Raw genomic sequence first — 16,416 nt, 5'->3', positions numbered from 1 at the left:
TGTCCTTTCAGTGTCACTCCAGTGCCTTATTGATGAAACCTGACATTCTGCCAGCTGGAAAAGGAGGAATGTTTACAGGGTCTGGCTCTGTTATCAAACAGCTATGTAACTGGAGCTGAGAGACAACACACTGACAACTGTCACAGGCCCTGCCTCAAAGTGGATGCAGCTATAAACAACCTACAGCCTTCCTGGGTGTGTTTTAGTTGAATATCACCCTTGAGTTGTACAAAGATGTTGCATTTCTCTAAATTTCGTCTCAGCTTTCTGCTATATCCCTAGAGTTCTGATGATGGAAAATCCAGGCGTAGTCTGTATTCAAAATCAAAAAGACCCAATAGGGACATAGCAGGTGATCGGGCAGGGTGGGGACAAGGGATCCAAAGAACAATTTTTATTGTAGCCATTTATGAATTACCAGTTGTGAACCAAACATTGTACTGGAAAACTTTCGTCTATTATCTCATTTAAAGCTTGTAGCAATCTTAGGAGGCTGACGTTATCATTCCTGTTATTCACATTGAGAATACTAGGCTTTACCAAGCCTAGGCAACTTAATGAAGTCACATGGCCAGTAACTGGTGGAAAAGGGGATATGAGTTCAGGTCAGCTTGATCTTCACCAAAGCCTGCTTGATCTAGTTGTTTCTTAGGGGGACATTTAAATGCCTATCAATCTGTAAGTTGTTGCTTAACGTGTTTCAAGGCTATCTTATTAGGTGCATATTTGTTCATGATCTACAGTACTTTTAACCAACATTTCATGTGTTCCTCATCCCTTATGATTATTTTTCATCATAAATTCTATTTTATTTATTATTAAAATTGCTACCCTAGCTTTCTATATTGCCCAGGCTGGTCTCGAACTCCTGGCCTCAAGTGATCCTCCCATCTCAGCCTCCCAAAGTGCTGAGGTTACAGGCGTGAGCCACCATGCCTGGCCAGGGACCTATTCTTAGAAGGGTGAAATGCAAGATGGGAGTCAGATAATGGGGGCACAGGCAAGATCAGAGTTACTAGAGCCAGAGACAAAGTCAAATGAAGTAAATTTGAAAAAACATGGTGTCTACAAATGTTAAAATATTTATGATTATATATTCTAATGTCACATGGGCTTCTTTAGCAGGTGTGCTAAATGTTTTTCTCAACAAGGCATTCCAAAACAATAGCTTCCTTCTTCCAGTGCTGTGTTTTTTCCAACCTGTCTTCATGACGTTTGTATTTGATTCCTTTAAATCAGATTCCTTTAAAATGATTGAACAAAACAGTTTCCAACACAAGTTAAATCTAGTAACCACTCTTCTACTGGATGATTGAATTACTTAACCATCTTTCTCCTCTCAGCCCTTGTGCCTACTCCCTGACATCAGAGCCACTCCTCTTATCTGCAAAAGGGAATCATGTCATTAAACACTATACTTCTAGAGTTATTCATCACAGAAAGAGAACCGGAAAGACTGGCAACAGGAGGGTCTCAAAGAGTCATCCGTTCAGCTGCTTTATTATTGTCCTTTGGTAGCCTCTCAGCTTACGCAACATCCCAGACACTGAAGTTTGGAGCTCTGTTGACTCTTGCTTTGGTTCACTAACTAAGAAAATGTTACTTTGCATCCTTTTCCAGTGGTTACAGTCCCTCACAAAGAGAGAGCATTCTCCAGCCTATGAAACAGTTTTACATATATTACGCCATTTAGGGTCTTCCATTGCATGCCAGACTGGCACTTTACAGTTGGGGACATGGAGGCTTAGAATGGTAGAGTACATTTTTGAGATTACACAGCTATTCAGTGACTGAACAGGGACTCAAACCCAGGATTTCTGACTCTGAGTTCAGTACTCTTTTCACTTTTCACTGTTGCCTCCTCTGCTTCAGTGATTTTGTCCTCTGTACCCCCTCAGCCCCTGCCACGGTCACGCTGTAGACCTTGTCTTTATTAACAATCTATTTACAGTCTTAGTGTTACACTCCCATCCCCTTTTATCTTTTCAGTCCTTCTTCTTCCTCTTCTTCTTCTTCTTCTTCTTCTTTTCTTCTTCTTCTTCTTCTTTCTTCTTCTTTCTTCTTCTTTATTCTTCTTCTTCTTCTTCCTCTTCTTCCTCTTCCTCCTCCTCCTCCTCCTCCTTTCTTCTTCCTCCTCCTCCTCCTCCTCCTCCTTCTTCTTTTTTTTTTTTTTTCCGTATGACACAGGGTCTCATTCTGTTGCCCAGGCTGGAGGGCAGTGGCATGATCACAGCTCACTGCAATCTCTAACTCCCAGGCTCAAGAGATCCTCCTGCCTCCACCTCCCAAGAGCTAGGACTATAGATGAGCACCACCACACCTGGCTAATATTTGTTATTTTTGGTAGAGTTGGGGTCTCACTGTGTTGCCCAGGCTAGCCTCGAACATCTGGCCTCAAGCGATCCTCCCACTTTGGCCTTCTAAAGTGCTGGGATCACAGGCATGAGCCACCACACCCAGCCTCCAGCTCTCTCTCTCTCTCTCTCTCTTTCTCCCCTCTGAGTCCAGCAATTCTTTTTATCCTTCAGTCTTTATTGGGGTATAACTGGCAAACAGAAATTGTATACAATTAAGGTGTTCAACTTGATATTTTGACAAACAATTCTTTAACCCCACCATGACCTATGATCCATCAGTCATACCACCTCCTCTTCACCAGATAGTCTCACCTTCCCTCAGATTCCAGGGTACATTCTTGGCATCATTCCCTTATGTACATCTTGCCTCTGTCTTCTCCCTGGTGGAATATAATAATATAATTCACCACCAATGTGGCAACTGCCCCTGGGTAGCTGAGTGTGGCCAGATGTGTGTGCACACACACTGGTTCATTATGGGTCCCTAAGGATTTTCTCCCATAAATAGCATCCTTCTTTCCCGTCCAGGTTCTCAACAAGTTGAGAAAGAGCACAAAGTAAACAGGGAGGCCAAAACTCACCTTTCTTGCTGATAGAGACCAGCTGAGAAGACAGGCTTTAGGTCTGTTGGTCGGCACCCCCCCCGGCCCCGGCAGCAGTAGCAGTACTAGATCAGGGCTCTGCCTTAAATTATTTCCATAATCCAACCTTTCCTCACCATCTCCATCACTACTGCTGGGAGCACGCCAGCCTCCTCCCTGCCCTGGCCTAAATGTCCCCACACCTCCAGCCTTGGCCCCACTCCTCTCTTCTCGTAACAGTCAGAGGGAGCCCTTTCATCCATGGTTCTTGACCTTGGCTTCACATTAAAATCAAGTTTTAATTTTTTTTTTTTTTTTTTTTGAGACAGAGTCTCACTCTGTTGCCCAGGCTAGAGTGCTGTGGCATCAGCCTAGCTCACAGCAACCTCAAACTCCTGGGCTAAAGTGATCCTACTGCCTCAGTGTCCTGAATAGCTGGGACTACAGGCATGCGCCACCATGCCCAGCTAATTTTTCTGTTTTCAGTAGAGACAGGGTCTCACTCTTACTCAGGCTGGTCTTGAATTCCTGAACTCAAGTGATCCTCCCACCTTGGCTTCCCAGAAGTTTTAAAATTTTGGTGTCCAGGACTCACCAATGAACTTGGAATCTCTGAGGGTGGACTCAGGCATCATGATTTTTTTAGAAGCTTCTCAGGAGACCCACTGTGCAGCCAAGGTTGAGAACCACTTCTGGCAGATATGTCATGTCTCTGTTCAAACCCCTCTGTGACTTCCCATCTCACTCAGAGCGAGAAGCAAAGCCCTTTAAAAGGCCTGCAGAGTTGCACATGGTCCCGCCCTCCCAAAACTCTCCAACCTCATCCCTGGCCACACTGGCCTCCTCTTTCCTCCTCAGTCACACGCAGCATCCTCATCCTTGGGGTCTTCACACTTGCTGTTCTCTCTGCCTAGAAAGCCCTCAAGACACTCACTCTCCACTTCCTTCAGGTCTCTGTTCACGTATCTCTTTGTTAAGAGGCCTTTCCCAAGCGTTCTGTCTAACGGAATACACACACACACACACACACACACACACACACACACTGCATCCCAGCATTCTGTCTCCATTACCCTGCTTCATTTTTCTTCACTGCACTATTAACCATTGACTCTCACCCCCAGTACATAACCTCCATCAAAGCAGAAAGTTTTCCTGATTTGTTCAGATAGATTCCCAGGGCCTAAAACAGTGCGTGACACAGAGAAGGAGCTACCTTCATTCTCTTGCAAAAATGTCAAGCTCAAACACATTGTTTTCTTCTTGGTCTGAGACTAAACATGTTCTCATCGACCAAGATAAATCCAACTGAGAATACCAGGTATGACTTTTAATTTGCTAAGAAAATATATTACTGGATAAGAAAGCTATTACCCTCCCTCCTCCCTCTTTTTCCCACTTCCTGGGGCCTATTCTGAGATCTCTGAAACAAGATGAACTTTAAGCAAAGAATGCCGAATTAAGCCTGGAGAGTCCCCATGGGTGAAGTGACCTGTCCAGTTTGGCTTTGTCCCCAAAAATGTAACTGTTGAGAGGCATGTCCTGCAGGGTTCCGTCACACTGGAGGAAGCCACATGACCCCAGTCCAGAGTCCATAGCAAAATCAAAAAAGGGAGAGAGGAGGACCAAGGACAAAGTCTACAATGGGCCATCATGTGCCTGTCATTACCAGAATAACCAGGCTCTTGATTTGCAAAGTGAGAGAGGCAGAGGAGGAATGGAAAAAAGGAAATGAATTTTTATTTAATGTATGTTAAAAGACTTTATTTTTATTTTTAAAGAGCACTTTTATGTTCACAGCAAAATTGAGAAGGAACGGAGGTCTCCCATATACCCCCACTCTCTCCCCTACTATCAACGTCCTGCACCAGAGAGGCACATCTGTCACAGTGAACGCGCCTACAGCCTCCACTGACACGTCATTGTCGCCCAGCGTCAGCAGTTTACATCAGGCTCCCTCTCGTGTTGCACATTCCATGGGTTTGGACAAAGCTACAATGGCCTGTGTCTGCCATCACGGTATCCAGGGGAGTATTTCACTGCCCTAAACATCCATTTATTTTTAAACATATTTTTCTTATAAGTAACATATTGGAGAAATTTAGGAAAGTCTTAAAAGTAAAATGAGGTAAGTAGTTTTTCATAATTCCACTCCCCAGATATAACAACTGATCAAAATTTTATGAGTTTCTCTACAGCCTCCTTCTTATGTGCTACCTGTTACTCACGTGCGCAACACCGAGGCCTCCCTTTCAGCGGCCATTTCTGATGCTTTCCACAGGAGGCTGCTGCGAAGTTTGCGCCCAGATGGATGGCCAACTGTAAGGCATTTTGAGATACACTGCCAAGTTGCTTTGCAAAGAAGTTTGTACTGACATTTCCTCCAACAGGGCCTGAGAGTACGTGCCTTGCCGCGCCCGGCCCCGCCCCGCCTCTCCCGGCCTCGCCTCGCCCCTCCCCCTCCCCGCCGCGCCCGGTCCGGCCTCGGCCCGCCCCGCCTCGCCTCTGCTGACCAAAGGCACCTAGAGAACATTTTAATCAAGATAGTGTGTAGGCTGGGCGCGGTGGCTCACGCCTGTAATCCTAGTCCTCTGGGAGGCCGAGGCGGGAGGATCGCTCAAGGTCAGGAGTTCGAGACCAGCCTGAGCAAGAGTGAGACCCGTCTCTACTAAAAATAGAAAGAAATTATCTGGACAACTAAAAATATATAGAAAAAATTAGCTGGGCATGGTGGCACATGCCTGTAGTCCCAGCTACTCGGGAGGCTGAGGCAGGAGGATCGCTTCAGCCCAGGAGTTTGAGGTTGCTGTGAGCTAGGCTGATGCCACGGCACTCACTCTAGCCCGGGCAACACAGCGAGACTCTGTCTTAAAAAAAAAAAAAAAAAGATAGTGTGTAAAAGGACAAAATCAATGGGCTCTACCCTCTGACCACCTTCAACTTCCCAGAGAGGCAGTGAAAAAGCAAAGCATAACATCTGCCAGATTGAGATGCCCTTAGTCTAAAAAACATGCTTGCTGTCACCTGCCTAGGTGTTTTAGAACCCCTATTCACCTGCTCCCCAGCTCTCTTACCACTGCGGTCCCCCCCCGCCAGGCAGTGGCCTGTCAGGCACTGGGCCACAGAGCTCCACCAGACCCCACCGCCTCCGCGACACTTAGGAGCCAGGCCTTGCGGCGGGAGCGGAGCGTCGTCTGTGCTCGCAGCCGTTCCCGCCACTCGCGTCACCGCCTGAGCCCCGCCTCCTCCCACACCACCACCAACCAGGTCTGTGGAAAAACTGTCTTCCATGAAACCAGTCCCTGGTGCCAAAAAGGTTGGGGGCCGCTGTCAGACTTCTCAGATCTGTGGGCAATCAAACCCGTGCCCCAAGGGCTCCTCTTCTTCCCTAAAGCCAAATTAACTCTGCGTCTTCTCTGCGACGTCCCTGTCCGCTCCTGGGTGATCTCCCGAGCTCACAGCCCCTTCCCCGCGCAGCCGCCGCGTTCTCACAGCGGCGCATTCGGCCTCTCCCGCTGGTGACGATGGCAGTGACGGTGTCACCGCTCTGGGCAGCAGCGCCCGACATTGGACATTGGCTGAGCTTCCCGTTGACGACACTCGGCGTTATTCCTGTAACCCTCACGGCTACCCTGGGGAGTGCACACTGCTATTGTACCCATTGTACAGATTGAGATTTAGGAAGGAAGGTTCACTTAGGTCACTTAACTAAGAGGTGTCAGAGCCACACGTGGAGCTCTGACTCCGAAAATGTGTTCTTAAACTTTCCCCTGGCTTTTCAACGTGTCTGTTCAAGTGTTCCCAACATTTTCACCCTTCCAGGGTCACCATCCCTTTAACAACATAGTAATAACGATAATATCTTGAAACCACATCCTATGTACTTGCATAAAATCCATTCCCTTCCCACACATTTCTCAGGATCTTGGGGACGCCGAACCGTCACCCCTTGCCGAGACAGCGCTCCCCGCCGCTCTGCGGATCGGGTCTGCCCGCTCGCACCTCGCTCCGGGAGGCGGTTCCCCGCACACACCCCAACGCCACTTCTCCCCCGGGGACGCACAGCCTCACTCTCCCCTCGTCCTTCGCGACAGACGGCTCTGTGGACGTCGGGGCGGGAGCGGGAGGTGCCGCGCAGCACGCGAGGGCAGCGACGGGCCGGACTCCCCGCTGCGAGGGCCGCGGCGGGGTGGCGGGGCGCGGCGGGACGGCGGGACGGCGGGGCGCGGCGCGAGCGAAGGCGCGGAGCGAAGGCGCGGAGCCCGGCCCCACCTACCACAGAAGAGCCCGTTCTCAGTGGGGGGCCATAATGGTTAGTCACAGCTGGCCTCTCTTCTGATTGGTCAGAGTTCATACTTGTGTCTGCTCTGATTGGTCAGTTTTTGGCGTCTATCATGCAAGTCATTAAATGTTTTGAATGTCACTCTCTGTGTAAATTTTAGCACATTGCTTAAACATTGTTGTGTCTCAGTTTCCTCATCTTTTTGCCAGAGGCCACGAAGTCCTTTGGGTTTGGAGTAGGGGAGGCTACTAATTTGGGGATTGGTGTCTGAGGATGGATGAGACAGCTTAGAAAACCAGAGAGCCCTGTACTTGCTGCTGGAATAGTCCATCCGCCACACAAGCCACGGCCAGTCTCGTGGGACTGGGCTCTGGATGTCACCATAAACCCGCACGACTGTTTGTGGACAATTACAACTTAATGAGGGCAAAACCCATGTGAGATTACTGCTGTAAAAACTCACCGACACTCCTTACAGGAAAATAGCTTACTGTCACCTGCCCAAAGTGAGTGAGTTTCAGATAAGTGAGCATCAGAGGGGTCTATGGAAATAAGAAAAGGGAAGTTTTTCTGGGAAATTGACAGAATTATAAAAAGCTGCTGCTTTAAGACCAAGCTCACCTAAGAGGAAGAACTCACAGTAGACTTAACTACATAAAAATATAAATTATTTTATTTAAAAAGATCACTAAAAGGTGGCCGAGCGTGGTGGCTCATGCCTGTAATTCTAGCCCTCTGGGAGGCCGAGGTGGGAGGATCACTTGAGGTCAGGAGTTCGAGACCAGCCTGAGGGAGACCCCCGTCTCTACTAAAAATAGAAAGAAATTATATGGACAACTAAAAATATATATATAGAAAAAATTAGCCGGGCATGGTGGCGCATGCCTGTAGTCCCAGCTACTCGGGAGGCTGAGGCAGTAGGATCGCTTGAGCCCAGGAGTTTGAGGTTGCTGTGAGCTAGGCTGACGCCACGGCACTCACTCTAGCCCCGGCAACAAAGTGACACTCTGTCTCAAAAAAAAGATCACTAAAAAGTGAACCTTAAGCTACAAATATATATGTTATACAATGTGGCAACAGAGGGTTTAGTACATCTCTTTAGTATGTAACTCATACTAGTTAGTAATGTTTGGAGGAGAAGCAGTAGCATTTGGAATATCACTTATCACTCACTCATTCCTGGCCGCCTTATCTAGGAGTATCCCCACCCCTAACACCCTCCCCTCTCTGACTTTCTTGTTCTTTTCAGCACCTATCACTCATCAAACAAATTATATATTTTATTGTCTAGTGTCTATGTCCAACACTGGAATGACATTTTTAGTATTAATACTTCATTTTTCATTTTTTATTGTGGTAAAATATACATAGCATAAAACTTACCATTTTTACCCTTTTTTTTTTTTTTTTTGAGAGAGGGTCTCACTCTGTTGCCCAGGCTAGAGTGCAGTGATGTCACCATAACTCACAGCAACCTCAAACTCCTGGGCTCAAACAGTCCTCCTGCCTCACCCTCCTGAGTAGCTGGGACTACAGGCATGAGCCATGATGCCCAGCTAATTTTTCTATTTTTTGCAGACACGGCTCTCACCATGTTGCTGAGGCTGGTCTTGAACTCCTGGCCTTAAGTGATCCTCCCGCCTTGGCCTCCCAAAGTGCTAGGATTACAGGTGTGAGCCACCAAACCCAGCCCATTTTTACCATTTTTAAGTGTACAGTTCAGTAGCATTAAGTACATTGACATTGTTGTGCAGCTGTCACCACCATCCATCTCCAGAATATTTTTCATCATCTCAAACTGGAACTCTGTACCAATTAAACAATAACTCCTCATTCTCCTGTCCTCCCAGCCCTGGCAGCAACCATTTTGTTTTCTGTCTCTATGAAGTTTACCCACTCTGGGTAACACATGTAAGTGGAATAATATAATATTTGTCCTTTTTATGAATTACTTCTTAAATTTAAGAAAAACTATTAGTATTTGAAAAATAAGGCTGAACTCATCAGAACAAGTTCAACCTTGTTAAAAGCCATGATACATGGCAATAAACAGTTCAAACATAATTTAAGGAGCTCACTGAATGTCTCAACATGACAAGACTTAGCAATTTCTTGGCAAAGACCTGTTTTTTGTATATTCCTACTGTTCCCAAGTTTCCCCAAACCAGTTTGGGTGGGAGTGGAGCAGAAGCCACAGAACAGGAGGAAGGTTTAAGGATGCCAAGTCATCCTCCCAGCGTGCCTGTCTCCTTATCCTGCTAACCCTTGCCTGGGAAATGTTCAGAGCAGAACAAGAACTGCAATGGGACTATTAATGATTAATAACAGCAGCTGTCACCTATTAAACACTTAGTATGGGTAGGTCCCATTTTAAGCACTTTATAGGTATTAACTCAATGCATCCTCACAATAGCCCTATGAGATAGGTATAACTATTATCCTCATTGTGTAGATGAGGAAATCGAGGCACAGGAAGTTGAATCACTTGCTCAAGATAGTAGGAAGTCAAGTTGGTCCTGCACCTGGGCAGTCTGGCTTCTTGCCAGTGCTCCTCCCCAGTGGCCCAGTGGTTCTCAAATCTGAATAAGCCTCAGAGTCCCAGGAAGGCCTTTTAAAACACTGGTTGCCATCAGTCCACCCCAGAGTTTCTGATTCAGCAGTTTGGGGTAGCCCCAGAGTGTGCATGTCTAGCAGATTCCTGGCTACGCCGACGCTGCTGGTTCAGGGACCACATGTTAAAAACCATTGCTCTTACTAAACTTAAAAGTAACAACCATGTCTCAAGGATCACTACAAATCAAGAACAAAAACACTGCAAGAGAGGTTATTCCCATTTTACAAATGAGTATTTGAGAATCAACAAGATTAAGGACCTGTTCAAGGTCACAGAGGTGAAATACGGCAGGCTGTGTTTCAGGCCGGCTTTCTGCACCCCACAGCCCCATGGAAGGAGCTAGACCAGGTGCTCTAGGCAAAGTAGTAACTGTGCACCTCTTCAAAGCTACGTTCAGTAAATATTTGTTGTTTATCTGAGTTGAGACAGGAGGAATGGGTTTTCCATTAATAAAATTATATACATCACACACATATTTTTATGTTCAAAAATAGAATTAATCCCTGGTACTCAACGGAGCCTAGCTTTTTGACTTCTGTGGCAGTGTCTTTCATTTTACATTATTTTTGTTACTCATAACTGGGTAGTTATTTGATCATTCAGTCATTAAGGATGACATAAAGGATATAGTTTCAAAGTCTTGCTCAACAGTTATTAAGTTGGCTTTGTTCTTTTCTGATTTTCATGTTGGCATAGTATCTCCTTGATTTCTAGTTATTTTTCTCCCTTACATGTGCTTTTACAATTTATTAAACCAGACAAATTCTGAGAAAAATTAGTAAAGTTTAAAGTAAACTTTAAATCTGTATTAGTGAAGATTTAAGTTTCAGATGTTCAGCTGGCTCTAGGAGCCAACCTTATGCTACTGTTGGCTGATTGATCTCAGAGTTGGTGGTGGGATCTATAATGGACTACTTGCAACATACATGGACATAGAGAAGAATTTTTCCTCCCCATTCAAGGATGATGTCTACTTTGGCGAGACAGGAACAAAATTACATTTTCCCTGTTACATAAAGAGTGGTGTGTAGATACCCGAATTAATCGGTGCCCTATTTTCCATTTTTTCCCCAGTGTTGTTGTCATCCATACTGTTGACTACCCAACCAAAATCTTCCTTGCCGACAGAGCCCTGATTGCTCAGGTATTGGGAGAGAAGCAGTGTGGTAGGGGAGAGTAGCTCCTTCCTCAGCCCCAGAGAATAAATCTGATTATTCTAAAATGACCCACAGTACTCCACACCTTTGTTGGTGATGGATCCAGGGGTTCACATGTGACCAAATTCTAGCCCATGAGCTATAGAAGGAATACTAGTGGAGCCTCTGGGAAAGATTTCCTCCCTGATAAAAGTAGGAAAAGTTATTCTACTTCTTAATTCTTTCTCATTGCAAATCTTTCTTATAGTACTTGCTCCATTTGCAAAACATTTTCCAGAATGGTATAAATTGCTGCCTAATTCTCTTAGGAAGGGTTGAATCAAATGTTAGAACTAGTCCCTATGGAAAGATAGAACTGCTGGAATTCAGTAGCTTTGACCCTACAGCAGTTGCCCAAGACTCGGCAGGAATTAGAGTGCTCAGAGTCCACTCTGGGGACAAAGAATATCTGGATGTCGGCCATCTCTCTGCCTACTAGCTGGTCTCTGGACCTTGGCCCAGTTATCTGATGTAAGAATCTCAATTGCTATATGTTCTACAGCTATATTACCTTTGAAGGCTCAGATAGTCTTATGGCTTAAATTACTTCCCACAAAACCAGCCATTAAGAATTCAATGTACCTGGCACAGAAGGTAGGTTTTGTGGATTACAGGGACACCTGTGGGCTATGACGGAGCCCTTGCAACTGTTCAATTACTACTGTAGTCATGTACCATTTATTAATTGAATTAACCAGGAAAACAAGGACGATAGCATCAACTTTGGCCTGGAATTTGTTTCATCCTAGCCCAAGACTCTCAGGTGTTGGGGAAGAGACCCCTATTTTGAATCTCCAAGATCTTAGAACAAGGCAATTCACTTTCTTTGGGTTTATGTATCAACCTTCTAACCTTGGGACCTGCAAGTGGAGTTACTAGTCTGTAAATGACTGAACCCAGAAAGTTCTAACCACAGGCCAGAAACAGAGTGAAGAAAACTCTTCCTTCGTTTATAGCCAGAAAGGAGACCTCTCTCTCAGTCAGAATTTGTGAAAATGCTGTTCCCCTAGACTAGAAGAAGAATCAGACTTTCATTGTCACCATGAAAACAGTGAATCGTTTTACAGTTCACGTCTCTGAATCATACCACCATCTCTACTTGCCTAGTGTTTCTCAATTTTTTTTTAAACTCAGGCCCCCTTCAAAGCTTCCTCACCCTGAGTTCTGTGTGCTCCTTCGAGCCAAGATTTACTCAGCTTTGTTTCCTGTAGTTTGGTTAATGAACACAACAGCTATGTGGAATATTCTTTCTTTAACCACAGGCACATCTCTCTCTGCAGGGTCCCCAGAAGTAGTGCCCTTTCCCTGATTTAAGAATGTGTGTTCTAGTCTGAATAACCCTAATCCTTGCACCTTCAGTCTGTAGTGAGCCGTTTATCTCTAAATGCAATTAAGGCATAAACTATGTAAAGTAGAAATTTTATTACATTTGGGTTTCATGACTCGTATAAGGAAACAGGTAAAAAGGAAAGAGATCTTCTATTACATCTCTCCTAATCCCTATCCCCATCCTTATGTTCCCCATATTTACTTATTTTATTATTATTACTTCACTCCCCCCAATTGACACGAATGGCTACAATCAGTGTATATTTTGCTTGCATTACGCTTTCCCTTAGATTACTACAATTTTATTGCTTGGTAAAAATTCTATGAAGATTTTATGACTTCAATTAAATTAAAAATTATTTTATCAAGTATGCATGCCTGTTATGGGTTGAATTGTGTCCCCAAAAAGATATGTTGAAGTCCTAAGCCTTGATACCTGTGAACATGATCTTATTTTAGAAATGGGGTCTTTGCAGATGTGTTCCAGTTAAAATGAGGTCATGCTGGATTAGGGTGGGCCCTACTCCGGTGCCTGGCATCTGTGTGAGAAAAGAGCAATTTGGACATAGAGACAAAGACACACGAGGAGAAAACCATGTCAAGACAGAGAGAGGGATGAGAGCACTGGAGCTATAGACCAAGGAACACCAGGGATTGTGGGCAACCACCAGAAGCCAGAAAAAACAAGGAAGGATTCTCCCCTAGAATCTTCCAGAACATGTCTCTGCCAACAAATTCCTTTTGGACTTCTAGCCTCTGGAATCGTGAGACAATAACTTTCAGCTGTTTTATGCCGCCCAGCTTATGGTACTTGGTTACAGTGGCCCTTGGACAACAGCCAGCGTGATGATGGAACATGACAACAAATGAGATGCAGTTCCTGTCATTGTGGTGGTCACAATCTAGAAGGCAAAGCTGTGGACATATTTAAATTACAAATTTTTAGTGTGTCATAGGAAAAATTTGTAGCTAAATGTACCTTTATTTACAAAATATTCATTGCAAAACTTTACAAAATTTTTCCTTTGGTTTTTATGTAGTCAAATATGTCCATTTTTTCTTTTATAGCTTCTAGTTTCTGGTTTTTGTAAGGAGATTCCTTCTGTCTCTTACCTGTAGTCTCCTAAGAATTATATTTTTTATTTTTTTGCATTTCAGTCTTTAATTCATCTTGAATTAAGTTTTGTATCTCATATAAAGCAAGAGGCTGATTTTATTTTATCTTCCTAATGGATAGCTTTTTCCCATTGATTCAAGCTACTCTTGTTGTCATATATTAAATTCTCACATGCACCAAGATCCATTTCTCGATTCTCTATTCATTTCCACTGACTTTTTCTTTTTTCTATTCTTCCTTTTTTTAAATTTAATTTAATTTTTTTTTTTTTTTGGATCTACTCCTAGTCCAATCTCAATTTGATTTACTTACCATGACCTCCAACTTCCTCTCAGGTAAGAACCCTCTTTGATGTCCACTTTTCATATAAACTCAAGGTGTCATGTCTAACTCAGCCAGAGTGGCACACCCAGGTAGGAAGTCAGCTTTGCTTCTTCCTCAACTGTCAAACCCCAAAGGTCTTATTCCTATGCCCCTTCCATGATGAAGACCCTGACTGCTCCCAGGGGTCTCAGACCCTCAAAGAGCCGAAGAAGTCTGACTAATTCCTTTGAAAGAGGTTGGAGGGTGGCTATTTTCTGTGCCAAGAAGATAATTCCCACATCTGGGGAGAACGAGGCGACATCTCATCCTAGAGCATCAGAAAAGAAACCACACACACACACACACACACACACACATGCACACATACACACACATGCACGCACTTTTAATCTCTGCTATGTCATATTAAGGAAGTTGGATTTTATCCTGTAGCTATTTAGTTGGCCATTTAAAAGTTTTAGGTGGAAAAGTCACAAGATCAGTTTGGCAGCAGCGAGGAAGATGGAGTCAACGGGGAAGAGCGGGAGGCTTAGTTAGGGTGCGACTGTGAGGGTCCAGGCAAAGACGATAGAGACCTGAATGAAATCAGGCCATTGTCAGGGGCTTAGCGAGAAGTGGATAGACTTGAAAAGCACTTCGCAGGTAGGGTTGCCAGGGTCAGTGATGGGTTTGGTACCGGGTTAGATGAGAATCCAGAATGACTGCCCGAGTCTGGCCCGTGTGATGGAGCTGACGGGCTGACGGTCGTACAAACAACTGCCACAGGGAACACAGGAGGAGTAGGCTTGGGCGGCAACAGACAATGCTCTTAGTTAGGGGCACGTTGAGTGCGAAGGCCTGTGAGACAGTCACGTGGAGATGACCAGCGGACATGAAGATTGTACTGGGTTTGGGGCTAAGGGGAGATTAAGATCAGACAAATGGTTTTGAGAATCATCAGGATGTACTTGGTAGTAAAAACCACAGGGGAGGAGAGCTGAGGTTGGAACCCTGAGGGACATGGGCTTTTACCAGAAGAGGAGGCCTCAGAGCCAGCCAGAGCTTCCGAGAACTAGCCATTTAAGAAGTAGAAAGCCGCTACAAGGAAGATAAGAGAGAAGTTTCCGGAAGGAGGAAGCACTCAGCAGAGAGGCCTCAGAGGCAGCCAGTGGGTTTGGCGATCGCCACGTCCAGCGTGGACTTGGCGAGAGCAGCTTGAGTGGAGTGTGGCGAAAAGTCAACTTTTAAATGCAGAGTGAAAGCAACGAGGGAGGAAATGTGCCAGATGTCACCCCCTTGTCCCTCCAGATTCACGCTCAGCCCTTCCCCATGCTGCGCTCTGTCTCGGGCACACAGGCAACAGCCACAGGTGCCCATGACAGCTGGCCACAGGGGATCCGGGAAGGCGGTGAGGGAGGGAGACATGTCCCCCCAGCTCCCTCCTGAAGGGGCTGCTGCTCTCGCTCCACCAGCAGCCACTCCCACTCCTTCTCGCCCCAGGTCATCTCCCACCTCTTCTCAGGCCTCGGAGTGGAAATAGCTCTTCTAAGCCAGGCCTGGGATTCTCAGCTACCTGCCCATGCCTTTGACGATAGCATTTGACCAAGCCTTCCTCAAATGATTCTGATCTGAACACACCATCTGCGTCCTGCTGGAGTCCTGGATGATGCGGGAAGGAGCCTTGGCTGGGAGGAGGAGAGAGAGAGAAATACACAAAGGCGAGGGGGCTCCTCGTGGGGTTTTACCTTTCACGGGCTGGAGAGGCTTGGATATAGTGACAAGCTCATGGAGTTTGAATAGCCAGGTCCCATTTCAAAGGTGTAACCTGAGAGGGAGGAAGACATAGGCAGAGTGCTCTTTGCTAGCCTCTGCAGCTGGTGACTTGACAAGTGGCCTCACCACAACAGCTTCAGATGTTCTAGAACTTGCAATTCCAGTTTGCCCAAGACACTCCGTTTGCCAGGTGCCCCTGGCTGGGCTGGCAAGTGTTGGTGTGAGCCCTGCACCCATGGAAAAGTAGACACAGAGGCTAAAGAAGGAGAAAGAACAAAGGTCAGGGCCTCGACAAACCCAGACACACCTCAGTGCACCCGGCAGTCAGACAATAAACAAAGTGGTGAGTGTTTTTTGAACTTTGCAAGGCCCTGCATGGCCTGGCCCTGCTCACCCTGCCGGTCTCAGCTCATGCCTGTCTTGTGGGTCGCTGGTTTGACCGCACTGTTCCGCCTCAGGACCTCTTTTCTCTTTCTCAAATGTAGTAAGCCCTGTTCTGCCCTTGAGCCTGAGCTCTGAGCTGCAATCTGGCACTTTCCTCAGCTCTTCCCCTGGGCGACTCCTCATCCTCAGTTCTCACCTTGGACGCCACTTTCTCAGCAGGCTGGCCACCCAGCAAGCCAGTCTCTCCTTCAGGAACCCTGGGCTCCTCTTTCGTAGCAGCTATCACATTTTAAAATGTATTAAAGTGGAGCATTTTATGCAGAAAGTCTCCTAAATTGTCTCACAAGCCTTTTCTTTTCTTTTTCTTGAGGCAGGATCTCTCTCTGTTGCCCCAGCTAGAGTGCAGTGGCTTCATCATAGCTCACTGCAACCTCAAACTCCTGGGCTCAAGTGATCCTCCTGCCTCAGCCTCCCGAGTAG

The 16,416-nt window shown here is 45.9% G+C and overlaps 1 long non-coding RNA gene across 1 annotated transcript; it reads right to left on the bottom strand.

Annotated features, from left to right (window-relative positions):
• Nucleotides 1-2,423: 2,423 nt before the first annotated feature.
• LOC123637385 lies at nt 2,424-7,093 on the bottom strand. Its single transcript, XR_006734829.1, has 3 exons — nt 7,002-7,093; nt 5,167-5,257; nt 2,424-2,737 (listed from the first exon to the last, which is right to left on the bottom strand). It is a non-coding gene; the product is annotated as an uncharacterized LOC123637385 (long non-coding RNA).
• Nucleotides 7,094-16,416: the final 9,323 nt, after the last annotated feature.

This window comes from Lemur catta, chromosome 4, assembly GCF_020740605.2.
Source record: "Lemur catta isolate mLemCat1 chromosome 4, mLemCat1.pri, whole genome shotgun sequence".
NCBI classification, from domain to species: Eukaryota; Metazoa; Chordata; class Mammalia; order Primates; family Lemuridae; genus Lemur; species Lemur catta.
The sequence above is the reverse complement of the archived record's forward strand: the minus strand, read 5'-3'. Positions and strand labels throughout refer to the sequence as shown.